The 16,810-nt window shown below is 39.5% G+C and overlaps 1 long non-coding RNA gene across 1 annotated transcript; it reads left to right on the plus strand.

Moving 5' to 3' along the window:
- The first annotated feature begins 889 nt into the window (after positions 1-889).
- LOC129051497 (uncharacterized) lies at positions 890-16,714 on the plus strand. Its single transcript, XR_008515801.1, has 4 exons — positions 890-3,302; positions 13,425-13,591; positions 13,831-13,967; positions 16,466-16,714. It is a non-coding gene; the product is annotated as an uncharacterized LOC129051497 (long non-coding RNA).
- Positions 16,715-16,810: the final 96 nt, after the last annotated feature.

Raw genomic sequence — 16,810 nt, forward strand, 5'->3', positions numbered from 1 at the left:
TCCAAAACATTTTGTCTTGGGTTCTAAGCAGCACCCTTGGGGTTCTGCTAGTGCAGACTGGATATTTCTTCTGAATTTTTGGATCCTGGCTGTATAACATCTCAGCTTAATTCCCTGATGCACTGCTACTCATTTTTCTTCATATTTTGTGGATTTTAACTTGTTTGAAGGCCGTGAAATGAGTTTATCTGTGTTAGTTAGCTACCTTGTGAGGAAGTTCCAACTCTCTTACTGACTGCCCATAGAGCCATCGGTGGAAGGACTCCGAGGTCACAGTTCTCATCTCAGCCCATGTAAATGGCACCTCCAAAGAACTGAGATATGATGATACTACTCTCCATCTCTACCACTCCTCATTCCACAAAAAACAAATAAAGCCAGATCCAAGAATACACCAGGGACCAATTACAACACATGACCTGACAGAAAATGGTACACACTCCAAAAAAAAAAAAAACAACAACAAAACCATTCTATTTCTAATTTAATTTATTCTGCAAAAGTTTTCCATTAAAACAATACCAAATCCTGGATATATAGTGGATTATCATAGTGACTATTTGTTAATTCCAATGGCAGCTGCTATTTCTTTTGGATGTTTTTCCCAGAGTAAATCAACACATACCAGGTATTTAGTAAGAAGCTCTTGACCTAGAAGAAATTTTTTTTCACATTCCAATAAGCAGAAAACACTGGAATCTATTTTTCACTTGTCTAGATTATCGGTACACATTTACGTTCTTATCTCAGGACTACATCAATTCTATAGCTCCCTGCCATGCAAAATTCAATCATCAGAGATGTTGATCCTATCCTCCTCCTCCCCTGAACGAAAGATATTTTATTGGTCCGCTGCATTGGTGACATCACAAAGATGGGACCTGATGCTAGAGTAATCATCGGTACCTTAGATGCCCTGGTAAGACATATGCATGACAAAGGATGAAGAGTGAATCCCGTAAAAATTCAGGAGGCCAATTTGTCTACGGTATGTTCAAATATCACCTCCCAAGTTAAAGACAATTTGCTACACTGGGAACACCTACCATTAAAAAAATTATTGTGCTTAATTGGCCCGTTAAATTTTAAAGAGAACACTTCCATATTTGAATGTATTGTTCTAACTCATTTATGAAGCAACCCTTTGGACTACAGGGCAAAATACCTTGCCTGTTAGCTTTTATGATTCAGTGAATTGAAAAGACCCTCAGTGTGTCTATAAGTTTATTGGGAGGCTGTGGCAAATTCATGTGGCAAATTCCAATAGGAAAATCACAGAGCATGCCCCTGAGTTTTGCAACAAAGCTCCACTCTCTTCAGCAAGTAGCTTTTCTTCTAAAAACCAGCTCTTGGCTTGCTATTGGATCCTGGTTGAAAATGAACTAATCCAGGCTGCTATAAATGAAATGGGTGTTTTTTGTTGCACCAGACTGAAGGCATCATCAGGAGTGAGCAGAAGCAGACATAACAGCAGTGGAGACACATACTTACAGGAAGGTAGTTGTACAAAGGGAGGTATCATTTTCAGGGCCTTTAGCTTGGGGACAAGTATTGTTGGCATAGCACATGAGGCAGCAGAGACACCAGCAGAGAAAACTTAATTTTTCTGACCTGGGAAATTAGAAAACTGATTCGGGAAAACTGTTGTTTAGAGTGGGAAAAACTTTGGAACAGAAAAATCCAAGAAGAGATTCCAAAATATGTCTACCCACATCTTTGAGTGACTTAGGAACCTGCCTTCATAGAATAGACTCAAAGCAGCTTAGCTAATGACAAACTACCTAAACTGAGAACAGAGCCACCATCTAATAAAGTTTTCAGTTCAAGTTCAAACAAGACAATTGCCTGCAAAATTAAAACAAGCATTGGAGAAAATGTTATAATGTCCAAAATTACCAAAGTAAAAAGAACCAGGAAAAGGGAACACATTCTCAAGAGAAAACAAAATCACCTGTGAATCACCCCAAGATGACTCAGATATTTAAACTAATAATTGATGATTTTCAAGTGGCTATGATAATTATCTTTAGCAGGTACAATAAATATGTTCTCAATAAGTGAAATTTTACAAAATCTCACCTTAGAAATAGAAATAATAACAATGAGCCAAATGGAAATTCTAAAACTGAAAAAATAAATTATCTGCAATAAGTAATTCTTCTCCTAAAAATCAATTCTTGGCTTGCTATTGGGTCCCAGTTAGGTCCTAGATGAATAAATGTAATAGCTGAATGGAGATGTCAGAGGAAAGAGTAAGTGAACTTGAAGACAGAGCAATGAATATGACCCAGCACAATGTGAAGAATGGTGCCATAGTTTGGATATCTGTCCCCTCGGAAACTTATGTTGAAACTTAATCTCCAATATGGCATACCTAAAGGTTGAGTTTTTAAGAGGCGACTGTGTCATGTTGGCTCTGCCCTCATGAATGGATTAATCCACTCAGGGATTAACGAGTTATCACAGGAGTGACATTACTGGCTTCATAAGAAAAAAGAGACCTGACCAAGCTCACCCTCTCAACGTGTGATGCCCTGTACCACTGTGGGACTCTACAGAGCCTCACCAGCAAAAAGGCCCTCACCAGATGCAGCCCCTCAACCTTGGATTTCTCAGTCTCCATAACTGAAAAAAATAAATTCCTTTTCTTTTAAATTACACTGTTTTAGGTATTCTGTTATAAGCAACAGAAACAGACTAAGACAAACGAAATAAAAGCTAAAATATGAAAAGCACGAATAGAGTACCAGGGACTGACTTGTTAAATAATACAAAACAATGCAACATAAATCTAATTAGAGTACCAGAAGAACAGAAAGGCAATGGGGGAAAAGTAATATATCTGAGGAAATACCGACTGAAAATGTCCCCATCTGATGAAAGACAGAAATTTAAAGACACAAGATGATCAACAAACACCTAACAGAATAAACATGAAGTCCATCATAATCAAAAATTTCCACATCAAAGGGATGAGCAAATCTTGAAAGCAGAAAGAGAAAAATAACACATTAAATAAAGAAAAACAATTCAGTTAGTGGGGTTGTCTCATCAAAAGTCAAAGTGGCCAGAAGAGAGGGAAACAACATCTTTCAAGTGGTCAAACAAGAGGCTGAACAACTCAGAATTCTGTAACTGGTGAACCTATACTTAAAGAATTAATGCAAAATAGAAATATTTTCAGATAAAAGATAAACTAAGGAAATCATTATAAAAGTTTCTAAAGAAAGTCTTCAGACTGAAGAAAATGATAGCAGATGGAAACTTGGATTCTCAGAAAGGAATGAAGATCACTGGAAACTGTGAGTGAGTCACATTCCCTTACTCTTATTTGCCATTTAAAACAGAGGTGTAGCACAAACAACTATAGCATCAAGAATATGAGTATATATAGACATGTAGTGTTGTAAGGTTTCTATATCTTATAGGAAGTGGTAAAATATTAACTTAAAGTGGGCAGTAAAAGGCTTAAGTTATGTACCATAATCTCTAGGACAATCACTATAATAATGCAAAGAAATATAGCTAAAAGTCAATAAGAAAATTAAATTGAAATTATAAAAGTATTCAAATAATCCAAACAAGGGAAGGGATAAGTAGAAAACAAATAATAAAATGATATCTTCATATCTAACCATTGGAATAATTACATTAAATGTTTTTAGTTTTTGGGGTTTTTTTCTACAGAATAATTACATTAAATGTTAAAGAGCTGAATGATGCAACTAAATGAAGAAATTACTAGAATGTATGTTAAAAATCAAATAATATGTTGTCTACCAAAAATGTAGATTAGGTATAATTACAGATATACTGAAAGTAAATGGATAGAAAATGATATGCCATGCAAACATAAGCATGAGAAAGCTACAGGTCTCAATTAATATAACATAATACAAATTTAAAGACAAAAGAATTACCAGAGGTAAAGATAGACAGTATGATAAAGTAGTCAAATTATCAGGAAGATGTGCAAGTTATGAATTTAACAAAGCTTCAAAGTACATGAATCAAAACTTGATCCAATTAAAGAAAAACAAAGATAATTCCACACTCCAAATTATATATTTTAATACGAGAGTCTGTCAACTTTTTTCCCAAAGGACCAAAGAGTAAATATTTCAGGCTTTGGACATATTCTTTTTGAGTCTGTGTGTGTGTGTGACCTTTTAAGAATGCAAAAATCATTCTTAATTTGACAGCCTGTGGGCCAGCAATTTATAGATGAGGTCAACAAAAGAATCAGCACAAAGACAGAGAATGTTTGAACAACAATATCAGTAACCTAGAGTAAACTGATATTTATAGAGCTACCCAGCCACCCAACAACAGAATACATATTCTTTACAAGTATGTAAGCTACATTTACTAGAATGGTCCATATGCTTAGTAATTTAAGGTCTCAAATTTAAAAGTTTCAAGTCATGTTTTCTGACCAAAATAGGATTGAATTAGAAATCAACAAGAAAATATATAGGAAAATCTCAAATGTTTAGAAATTAAACACTTTGAAACAATTAATGAGTGAAACAAGAAATCACAAAGATATCATTCAGTGATTAAATAAAATTGTCATGAAATGCAAAATGTTAAAATTTTTCAGGCGTAGACAAAATAATGCTTAGAGAGAAATTAAGGACCTCATAGGACATCTGGCTAAATGTCTTTTTTTTTTTAGATGCATGAATAAACTAACATCAAGAGATTTGCAGAGATTACTACAAGTGATTAATGGCAAAATCACTTCTTTTTCTTTATGCCTTGATCAAGTAGCTCAGTGCATGTCACAAGGTAGTAGCTCAGTAATTGCATACTGAATGTGGATAGATGACTTCTAGGTATCTATGTAGAAGTAAAAGCAAATGGATTAAAGTGTTGTTACAAAATATTATTACAGTTTACATACTATTTTAACTTTTAAAGTGATGCCATTATTTTAGCTCATTTTATCAGAAGGAAACTACATCCTTAAAATGTTGTACACTTCAATAGCTGACTCTATAATTATTGTGACCAAGAGACAAAAGGGCTACAGTTTTTGTTTTTTTTAATAAATTCTAGCTAAAATGTTCATAGTTTCCCAAAGGATGGGAACAAAAATTCTGCTTACCTTACTGGCTTCAATGGATTTTATTCCATCTTCTGCCTATTGGAGTCACGTGACACACCTTGAGACTGTGACCTTTATATTGGTTCTAACCAGAAAAGGGAGAGAGAACATCCATCTCCACAATCCCTACAGAGCTCCTAGTACGATTCACTGGGGCTGCCCCAGAGGAGTTAACCCAGCCTTCAGGATTTCCTGACATGCAGAATAGTCTTTCTTTTTTGTTTTTTTTTCTTTTTTTGAGACAAAGTTTTAGTCTTGTTGCCCAGGCTGGAGTGCAATGGCGTGAGCTCAGCTCATTGCAATCTCCGCCTCCTGGGTCCTAACGATTCTTCTGCCTCAGCCACCTGAGTAGCTGAGATTACAGGCGCCCGCCACCACACCCAGCTAATTTTTGTGTTTTTAGTAGAGACAGGGTTTCACCATGTTGGTCAGGCTGGTCTTGAACTCCTGACCTCAGGTGATCCACCCGCCTCGGCCTTCCAAAATACTGGGATTATAGGCATGAGTCACTGCAACCAGCCCCAGGATAGTTTTTCATGTGTTGATGCTCACCTCACACACAGTTATGATTTACTAGACTGTAAACTTAGAAGAAACCAAAACTATAAAGAAATTTAAATCCATCTTCCTTTCTCCATCTCTACCAGACTACTTCACCCTAATCCTTTATCTTCTTTTTCCTGGGGCATTATAATTACTGTCTCCATTACTGCTGGAATGACCTTTCTAACGTGTGGAAGATAAGGCCCAATATTCTCCACATGGAGTCCACGGTTTCTTATGACCAGATGTCCGCATTTGCTTTCTCACCAGTTTCTAGATTGCATTTTGCTTCCCAAAATTCCAAGCTATCATGCCTACATAGATGTGTATGCGTCTGTGCCTTTGCTTATGCTCTTCTTTCTTTGTGAATTGTCCTTCTCAGTTGTATTTGCTAAACTCCTATGTATACTTCAAGATTCAGGTTAGGCATCACCTCTCCTAGCCTCCTCAGGCTGAGCTCAGTGTCCCCAAATCTCTGTTTCCATTGCCCCTATATATTTATCACATTTAAATGTTTTTTCTTTTTCTTGAGAGGGAGTCTCACTCTGTCGGCAGGCTAGAGTGCAGTGGCGCCATCTCTACTCACTGCAACTTCCGCTTCCCAGGTTCAAGTGATTCTCCTGCCTCAGCCTCCCGAGTAGCTGGGACTACAGGTGCCCACCACCATGCCCGGCTAATTTTTGTATTTTTAGTAGAGACGGGGTTTCACCATGTTGGCCAGGATGGTCTTGATCTCTTGACCTTTTGATCCACCCACCTCGGGCTCCCAAAGTACTGAGATTACAGGCATGAGCCACCACAGCCGGCTTAAATGTTTTTTTTTTTTTTCATTTTGTCTCTCTGCCCCAAAGAAATTCTATGTGCTATACTCATTAATCCCTAGCATAGGATCTCACATAGACATTAGATAAACGTTAAACTTACTAAAATCTCGCTAATTTTTAGATAAGGAGAATGGAATTTTTATGCATTGAACACCCCCAATTTTCTCTGGCAAATTAAAGGTGTTACTTAGTTTGTAACAACTCAGAAAACTTTAACTATGGTAGAGCTCCAATTGCACAATTGGTTGGCACCAGGTACTTACAAAACAGAAAGTTTCAATTCATGGAAACCTAGAGCACTGCATTACAATGATCACTGGTGCTGTTAATTGTAACTCTCTGGAATAGAAACACGTAACATTAGCCAATAACCATGGTCTCTTATGATGAGCTGCCCACTTCGTATACAGATGGCCCTCGTTGTTTTCAACGTTGTTTTCAAGCCTCCATGTACATGTTATGAGACTTACCTTATTCAGAATCCAGAAGGCCACAAATGTCTGGGAATGTTCATGACTGAGTGAATAAAACTGTTTTAATGAATAATTTTTAAAATTCTTCTGGTTGGTACAAATAGGAAACACTGTTTAGTTACAATCACCAAATTAAGGTGGACAAATCTATGGAGGAAAAAATGTGCATTGTTGACATCTCTGAGCTGAGAAACATTTTTCAGTCACACTGTATGGCCCATCTGGGAATTACTGAGCTCCAGATATAGATGATGATTAAGATATCTAGAATCTCCTCGACAGGGCTTGCTTAAGCCTGAGCGCTTTCCCCAGGGCTGCTGCATATTGTACTTGCACATCTCAGATTTGGTCAAAACCAGGCCTCTATCATAACGGCGGCCAAGAACTGTTGGCTCTTCTGATCCCTGAATACTGGTTGTCTACACGTGTGGGAGATATTCTCCTCTTTTTAGCATCCTTTCTTCTGTAATCACACTTCAAGGGCTTTACTCAAATTTAACACATGGCAAAGATGTGAATGCTTCAGATGCTGAATGAATTAAAAATATAAGTGATTCTTTAACTAGATTGTAGGTAACCCCCTAAAAGGCCAAAGATGGGGGAAATGAAATAATTCAACAATGAGACTCTCTAGCACACAGTTGAATCCCCTGTGCAGAGTATACTTTTTTAATGCAATCTCTAGCATAACTTCTCAGGTATTAACTCTGGAAATATTTGTTTGTTCAGTTTCTCATCATGAACAGGAAGGCAGGGATTTGCAGAGCTTTTGTTTATGCTTTATTTTCTTCATGAGTAACTAATTAGTAGCTTCAGAGATTACCAGAAAGATTTTAGAAAAATGACACAATGGTATTTGTTAGTATTTATTGCTTTAAGTTTTGATCATTTAAAGCAGAAAAATAGGGAACTGGGCGATTGGCCCAGCCATCTATAACATTCACAAGAAGAAGTTGACTGACAAGAGAACAAGGCACATACTGTTTTTTTCCTGGCAAATATGAACAACAAGCGTAGACACTCGAAAAACATTCGATGCAGATCTCAAAAAAGGAAGGAAATCCAGAGGAGAAGATGGAGGTAGCAGAAGAGTTTATGCATGTGCTATCCATTATTGGGCTGATCCTCAGCCAAATCCCCAACAGAGATTCAAAATCAAACTTCCGATTAATTTTGGCCTGATTTTTTTGGCCTTTTCGAGTAAAAGAGTTCTCAGAGGATCCCCTTCTCTTGGTCCTTTGAGAATAAAATGACCTTTCCAACAACCAAATGGCTTTCTTCTAATCCAAACATTAGAATAATTTATAGAAAAAGGATAATGTTGAGGCTGTTATTAGACTAACATTTTCTCTACTTGTTTGGTAGCCATATAAAAGGTTCATACTCCAGAAACATCACCTCAAGCATTCTTTGCCATAAACAGAAAGCAAAGCAGAAATATTAAAAAGAAAATTAATGTAGCGCTTTCAAAGAATTAAGATGCAATTTGGTAGCAGAGTAATTTTCTAATTATCATCAGTTGTCTTTTCTGCACCATGCCCTTGACATAGTCAATGGACTATCCTATAGAAGTAACAAAAGGCTAAATTGCCAAATACCATCACACACACTGTACTTGAGTCTGATCTCTGGGCCTGAGAGGAGACATGTTATTGTCAGCAATTACCCAGAGGGTAAAATAATTTCTCTCAGACCTTCTCCTGTTCTATAAGACAGCCAGGCTTAAGACTTGAATTGTGCTACCTACAGAGGGAAGCCCAAACCTCAAGGTAAGAGCTTTGCATATCCAGTTAACAAGCCCTGTAGTCAGAAGTAGTAAGAAGTTGGAGGATACTAGTTTCCTGTGGCAGATAACAGATTACCACAAACTGAGTGGCTTAAAACAACAAAGTAATTGTCTCACAGGTCTGGAGACCCAAACTCCAAAAGCAAGGTGTCACCAGAGCCATGGTCCCTCCTGAGGTCCTAGGGGAAAACCCACTTTTTTCCTCTCGTTCCTGGTGGCCACATCACTACAATCTCTGCCTCCATGGTCACATACCCTCTTCCTCTTCTGTGTGTGTGGGGGTCTCCCTCTGTCCCTCTCTTATAAAGACACTTGTGATTGGATGTAGGGCCCACCTGGAGAATTAAGGATACTCTTCCCATGTTCAGATCTTTAACTTGCCTGTAATCCCAGCACTTTGGGAGGCCGAGGTGGGTGGATCACGAAGTCAGGAGTTCAAGACCAGCCTGGCCAAGATGATAAAACCCCGTCTCTACTAATAATACAAAAATTAGCCGCATGGTGGTGAGTGCCTGTAATCCCAGCTACTTGGGAAGCTGAGGCAGAGAACTGCTTGAACCCGGGAGGTGGAGGTTGCAGTGAGCAGAGATCGTGCCACTGCACTCCAGCCTGGGTGACAGAGCAAGATTCTGTCTCAAAAAAAAAAAAAGGATCTTTTAACTTTTCTCCTTATAAGGTCACATTTATAGGTTCCAGGGATTAGGACCTCTTATCTTGGGTGGCCATTATTCAGCCTACTACAGAGGGTAAGAGAGTCTCTTTTATTTAGTTCAATCTTCTCTTTTTACACCCGATGCTGTAGTCTGCTCAGGCTGCCATATGAAAATACCATAGACTGAGTGATTATTGTCTCAGAGTTCTGGAGGCTGGGACTGAAATCATGGTGCTAGCAAGGTAAGGTTCTGGAGAGGACTTCTCCCTGGCTGGAAGACGGCATCTTTGCTGTCTCGCTATACACATGATCTCTTCTTTGTGCACTCGGGGAGAGAGAAAGAAGGAGCTCTCTGGTGTCTCTGCTTATAAGGGTACTAATCCTATCAGGAGACCCCACCCTCGTGAACTCGTCTAATCTTTATCACCTCCCAAAGGCCCCACCTTCAAACACCATTATATTAGGGGTTAGAGCTTCAACACATGGATTTGGGAGGGACACAAACATTTTTTCCATAACACCTAGCAATGTGCTCAAACTTAATCTAAAAGTAGCTACAACCCTCAAGAAGGAAAATAACCCAGGCCTCCAGAATCATCCTAGTGTCTGTGGGTACCAGTTCCACCAACCATGCGGCTAGCTTATCGAAGAGCAGCAATTCGACTCATGAAGAGCAGATGTGTTCCTCTTTCCATGAAGAGGGTGCTACAGGCTTGCAGACACTGGGGTAAGAATATAATACACACTCTACAGAGACAAGAAGTTTGTGCCACTAAGTTTTTGGCCCCAAACCTCTCAGTATCTCATTCTCTTTCAGCTAATGACACAACTGTAATTTTAAAAAGTATAAATATCTTTAAAGTGACCTCATTTTGTAACATTCAGGTCATAATAATTCTTGAGACCCAGAAGTTTCATAACTTTCCTAAGAATTCCAGACCATATGTTATATATTTCTCTCTGCAGTTTTACATTCTGGATATACATCTGGCCCTAATCTGAAATCATCATGTAATCATTCTTCGGAGCAATAAATTCTATGACAAACTAAAGAATGCAAAACCATAATCTAACATTAAAGCACATAGTTTTCATTTCTGAATAATTTAGCCACTTATGCTCAGAAATCAGTCATGCAACCACTATATCCAGCTCCATGTTTTCTGAACAAAGAGATTCAGAAATACCAGTCCTTCTTATACTTTTCTATGGTTTATGAAAAGGAAATGGGAAATGTTTACATTGGGCAGCTTCTGTGATCACTAAACAGCAACATCATAAATAAAAGTGTCAGAGAAAGACAGAGACAGAGAGGTGAATATGTTGGAAAGGCTTGGGATAAATCAGAAAGACGATCTCTGGGGCTGGATGGCTCTGCAGCTGAACCTTTATACTCTTTGCAAATTTGTTTTTTACTATTAAAGGAGAAATTTTCCCCAAATAAATTGCCCAATTCCTTTTGTGATCACTTATGCCATCTTTTGTTAAGAAAATGAAAGCTATATGCATAATTTAAAAATAAGTAATAAACGAGAGTAAAATCTCTAGTGCTCTTTGTTTTCTTTAAAATAGACCACATCTTGCATGACATAAACACACTATCAACCAACCTCTTTACTTTTATGTACATGAGGTCTTTTCTTTGTTCCTAAATTGATTGTTTATTGCTAAAAGTGACAAAGATGGAATTTGAGGATGTGCTTTTCCTTTCTATAAAAAGCATAGATTATGATGAGTGGAAAGAAAATAATTTGTAAATCTGACATCCATAATACTGCAAATTTTAGACAAATATCTGAAATATTCAAATACGCAGAAACAGTTGTTGTTGTTGCTGTTTTAAGAAGAACCCCATGAGAACTGCTGCTAGGCTTTCTGTATCTTGACCTTAAGTGTTCTTTCAAGGGCTTTGTTGGGGAGATATTCTGATATGTCACATTTAGAAGTAAGCCTACATAGAATTGACTTGATGAATCATTGAGGGTAGCTCTCAACCTGAGAATGGGTTACACTCCCATCACCCTTTCCAACCTGACTGTTTGCAATTAACGTCTCTTTCCCCAGGTAACTACACATGGTGATTTAGACTACCTGGCCAGCCCATAGAAACCCATTTTACCCAAACTGCCGCTGAGATGGTCCTGACCAAAAGCAATGGCTCCTGTAGCTGTGGCTTCAGTAATGTGGGTGCAGCCAGAAAAGCCCACTTTTGCTGTCCAATGACTCATAAATCAAGGATTCATGTACCAGAGACCTGCATGTCCAAGCTGTCTCTTTGTTGACATGCATATTCTTTAATTGCTGAAAACCCTAAAGTTTTCGTAAACACCAGGTTCTCTCAGAACAAGAAGTGTAAAAAAAAAATGTCTCAATAAGAACTAGTATTTTTCTATTATTAGAAATTTTAAAAAAAGAAAAATTGGTTTCAATTCATCGTATTCTTAATCACATTATTTAAAAATGAAAGAGCTGTGTTCTGAAAATGATAACCATTAAATAAGTTTGTCAGCTAAATTGTATCTGAACAATAATTGGTCTTTCTAGACCACAGTAACTCAGAGATCTGTGCATAAACAAAGCTTCCTAAAGTGACAGGAGTATTTGCTGATACCCAACTACCCAGGATGGAAATGTTCTAAAGGCAAATGGGTGCCATGGAAATAGCTGCAAATTGGCACGGGACCTCTCTTGTCAGCCTGCCTGTGCTGTGGTTTTATGATTACTATTGCCTGTATCATCAATTTGTATTTACTATGTTCCCCTCTTAAGTGAAAACACAGTTTACTGCATAAACCACAAAAGCCTCTTGTTATTCTTCTCAGTTGGGCATTAATAATGCATCCTGATGTCCTGCTCATAAATGCAAGTGCATTTACAAACTGCACATTAACCACTGAGGCCCCCCCAGAGCCCAAGGCCCTCTCACAGGCATCGGGGGAAGAGAGAGGGAGCACCCCCCAGGCCTCAGCCCAGCGCCTGCTGCAAGGCCTGCCGACGGCCAAGCCCTTCCTGGTTCCTCCATCTGCCTGTGGAGACTTTTAAACTTTGGATCTAATCAGTTTTCCTTTCTCAAGCAAGGGGTAATTATTTTAATAATTATTTTCAGAATTTGATTGATTGTATTTCAGCCATGGAAAGCCAAGGCCAAGTAAAACACCCCAGGCACATAAAACTTCTTCCTTGGAGCATTCTTTTCACTATTTCAAGACAATCCTAATAATTTTCCATGCCCTTTCCCCACAATAACTGATTCGAAATAATATTCTTATGCCAGGCTCAACTTAGGTGATTTGAGGCAAAGTGAAGCAGCACCCTCCAGGAGACCCACCCATCGCCCTGTGAGTGCAGTGGATCTGCAAGGCCCAAGCGGGACGCTAAGCCACCCAGCACCTCCTGGTGGCATTCCTGCCTGTGTCCACCCTGCCACGCTGTGGCCCTTTATTCATGAGTATTTTCCTTCCTTCCTTTCTCCCTCCCTCCTTTCCCCTCCACCCTCCTGTGGCCCTTTATTAATGAGTATTACCCTTCCTTCCTGCCTGCCTTCCTCCCTTCCTTCCTCCCTTCCCTTCCCCTTCCTTCCTTTCCTGCTTTCCTTCTCTCTCTCTGTCTCCCTCCCTCTCTCTCATCCTCCCTCCTTCCTTCCCTCCTGTGTCCTGTTGGAATCAAGGGCTTTGGTGTCACGTAGGCTTGGGTGTGAAGCCAGCTCTTTCATTTACAAGTTACGTGACTGACCCCCCAGCAAGTTTATCCAGACTTCCAGCAAGCTCCATCAGTGGGCCTGAAGAAATACCTCCTTTGCAAAATTTCAGTGAAAATTAAATAAAATTGCATGTGTGAAAGTACCTAGCACAGCCTGGCACATACACACAATCCTTTCCTCCAGCTCCTGCTCACCTCTCTCTCTTCCTGGGTCTAGTTCCCCTCTATTCGACTACGCCATCTGACTTGATCTGAGAAGTTTGATGCCAGGTCTCATTAACATCTAACCATGCAGTGAATTACTATAATTTTATGTTGTTTCACCACCTATTTCTAGGCCTGCCGTAAGTTGTTTGAAATCCAGTCATATCCAGTTATTATATCTTCAGCTTCTTTAAAACTTCCCCTTCCCATGCAATGCAGACAGCTGGTTCCTCATCTCACCAACCCCAGCATCTCTCACAGCAGCTGACCACGATGAAACCTGACCAAGCCCAGAGTCAGGTAAGAAAGGTCCCCATCATGTGTGTTTTGCTTAAGCCAGCCAACCGCCACTCCCCAAGGGAAGGCCTGAGGAATAACGCCCACCAGCCTCACTAAAGGCCCAGTCCTACAGGTCCTCTCTCTCTGGGACTTCCCTCCTGCTGGTTGGGCTGCCTGCTGTCTGCAGACTTCCTGGCGGCCTGGTGGGCAGCCCACTTGCCGCTGGGGTCTCCAGGTAATGACCCGCTTCTATTTACTAGGTGCTGTGCCATGCTGCCTTCTCTGTGTCTGGCCTGACCCACACACTGGCCTAACGCTGGGAGCCCTCCAGGCCAACTAGAGGAAATTACAGCAGCAACTCTGGTTCTTATGAAGATTGCCTTCTCCACATTAATCCGTAATAACAATAATTATGGCGGGGAGGAGGAGCCACTGGAAGGGTCTGGTGGGGAGGAGGAAGTGGGTTCCCAATCGGATTCCATGGGTTCTCCCACCGTGGGTCACAGCACCTCCAGTGGCAGGAGGAGGCTGATGCCCAAGACAGTCAAAGCCTCCCACAATTAAATATCCTACACTATTTTCTGGTTGTTAAAAAAAAAATACATGGCTTCTTAGATTATTTCAGATACGTATATTAAGAATTGTGTATAAATTCGACCAATAAAACCTCAACCAACAAAACCTCAATTATGATAATAGTAAATCACACTCATATCCCTACCATTCACTTCAAAGACTGCCATGCCTTCATCAATGCCCAGACTAGATTTATTCACTTTAACCCACCTATTCCTTTAAAAATCCAGGTGAATAAGAAATCCATGTGGTCTCTCACATTCACTCAAAAGTATTCATCAAGTAAAATTCAAGAAATAATCCAGTTACCTATGAATTTTCACCAAGTTTCTTGGTACCTGAATAGTTAAACTCCATACTGGCAATGGCATTAGATTTTTAGTAGAATTATCTAGATGCACTCATCATATGGAAATGCTTTTTATGACCATTAAGTTTACATAAGCTAAATGGGATGTGCTCTTAATAGCAAAAGAAGAACCTTCTCTTTCACTGGTCTTGCTCAGCCATCAATAAGCACGTTTCCCCTACTAACTAATTTATAGAATCTTAACAATGGGGAGAAACCTGGAGACCATTTATCCATGTACCAACTCAAAGCAGAAATTCACCTTCCCAGCCTATCCCCCCAGTATGCTAATCACTAAGAAGGAATATGATATTTAGTTGTCTTGTTTTCTTGTGTTTCTCTAAATAATAAAATGCCCAAGTGTAGAGAAGTCTAAGACGATCTCAATAAATTATGCATGGATATGAAAGTGGTAACTAAGTTTCATCATGAACAAGTTTTAGAAGGAATATTACCTGAAAGAGTTATATAAGAAATATTTACTTGGCTTCTATTTTAAATAGAGTATATTTTAAGCAACATAGGAGCAATGATGCTAATACTACATGGTTTGTTCCTCAAGGAGTTTATAATCTAGTAGAGACTATTTACAGAAGATGTTTACAAAAAAAAATTGCAAGCTAAAATGTAAATGCCATCAGAAAAATAAAATATAAGTGATCTGGGTGTTCAGAGCAGAGAAAATATACTTCCTACTGAATAAATGGGTTTAAATTGTTAATAAAATTTTTAAAGTATTAGAGTTATGTTTCTTCATTAAATACTTCTCAAAACACATGAATCACTGGATTCTATTACAGACCTCACACACAGTAAGTGCAGAATAAGTCTTTGTTCCATGAACCAATGGGAAAAATTAGAAATAACAGACATTATTCTAAAGGTGAATTTTTATCTGAAATATAGTATGATCCTTTATCCTGAAAAGGACAACCTCAACAACCATGGAGATGGCCACATTTTCCTATGGGGATAGATTAAAAATGATCAAGATCCTTTAGAGCTGATCCTGTAATGTTCTTACCCTTCTCAAGCACAACTTCAATTCATATAGAAGAATAAACATCTAGAGTTCATCTCCTTGAGCCTTTTTAAATATTGAAGAAGAGTATATAGAAAGAGTGAACATAGATAAATCATCATACTGGGTTAAGGAACGTTGTTTTCACTTTTAGTATTGCTTGCTGTAACTACACAGAGAGTGATACAGGCCAAAGACTTTCACAGCATCAGGCAGTGGTCTGCGGGTATAATGAGCTTCCTCTATGTGGCTGCTCAGCCTCACTCCAGATTGTCACTGTTACTTGATTTGCATAATGTCTTTTTGGTCCTCACAGGAGTAGACCTTGAGACAAGGATTTGAGCTCAGGTAGTTTATTGGGGATGTGAAGGAAACATCACAGTGGGAGCAGGGCCATGAGACAAGGGAGTGGAGACAGCCAGTGCATGCAGCCTCATCAGACCAGTAGGCGCTGAGGCCCCAGAAAGTTCCAGGAGCCACGGCAGAGCATGTGCCCAGAGGCCTCGCCTTGCATCCAAGCGATGAAATACTGAAGGGATTTATCCTCCATCTCTCTCATTGGCTGAGAACGACTCCCAGGGGATATTAATTCCCTCCCCCACACATCAAAGTAACCCCATTGCTGCTCTGTTGCATGGGCCAACACCGTGGGTTTTGGTGGCCAGAAAACAAGCCCATAGATAAAGGAATGCAGGAGTTGACAGTAAGTCAGGCCAGGGCATAGCAACAGTAAGCAAGGAGACACGTGTGGGCACCACAACACCTGTTCCACTTTGAATGTGTGACTTGGCCACGACAAGCATTTTAAAAGCCATCATGCTTGAGGTCTGAGAGGGCACAGAGAAGCCTCCTCCAAAGCCCCACCATGGAGCCTACTGTCTTTTGTTGCACAGCATTGGTAATAAGCTAACCGGTCCACTCTACTCTTTTCCTACTCTTGTCACTCTAGAAAAAAAAGAACACACACCCCCCAATCCTAGAGTCAAGCCTGAAGGAATGCAGCCTCACTGGAATCACAGAAGTGAGCTCTGATGTGCCATGATTCTCCTATAGCAATTTCCCCAGACCAACTGCAGAGAGAAAGGAAACTGGGTGCTCCGGCCACACTGCCAACAGGATGCAGGCAACCAATGACATCTTCCTCATTTGGCGTCAGCAATTTAATAAAAATTATCAAAAGTTTATGCCAACAAAGCTGAAAACATTACTGGTAGTTCTAAAATACATTAATATATCTGAAGCCTATGATGGCTTTCTGTTGACTATCCAGAGACTTAAAGAGGAATCTTTCCCT

Source organism: Pongo abelii, chromosome 17, assembly GCF_028885655.2.
Source record: "Pongo abelii isolate AG06213 chromosome 17, NHGRI_mPonAbe1-v2.0_pri, whole genome shotgun sequence".
Taxonomy (NCBI): Eukaryota; Metazoa; Chordata; class Mammalia; order Primates; family Hominidae; genus Pongo; species Pongo abelii.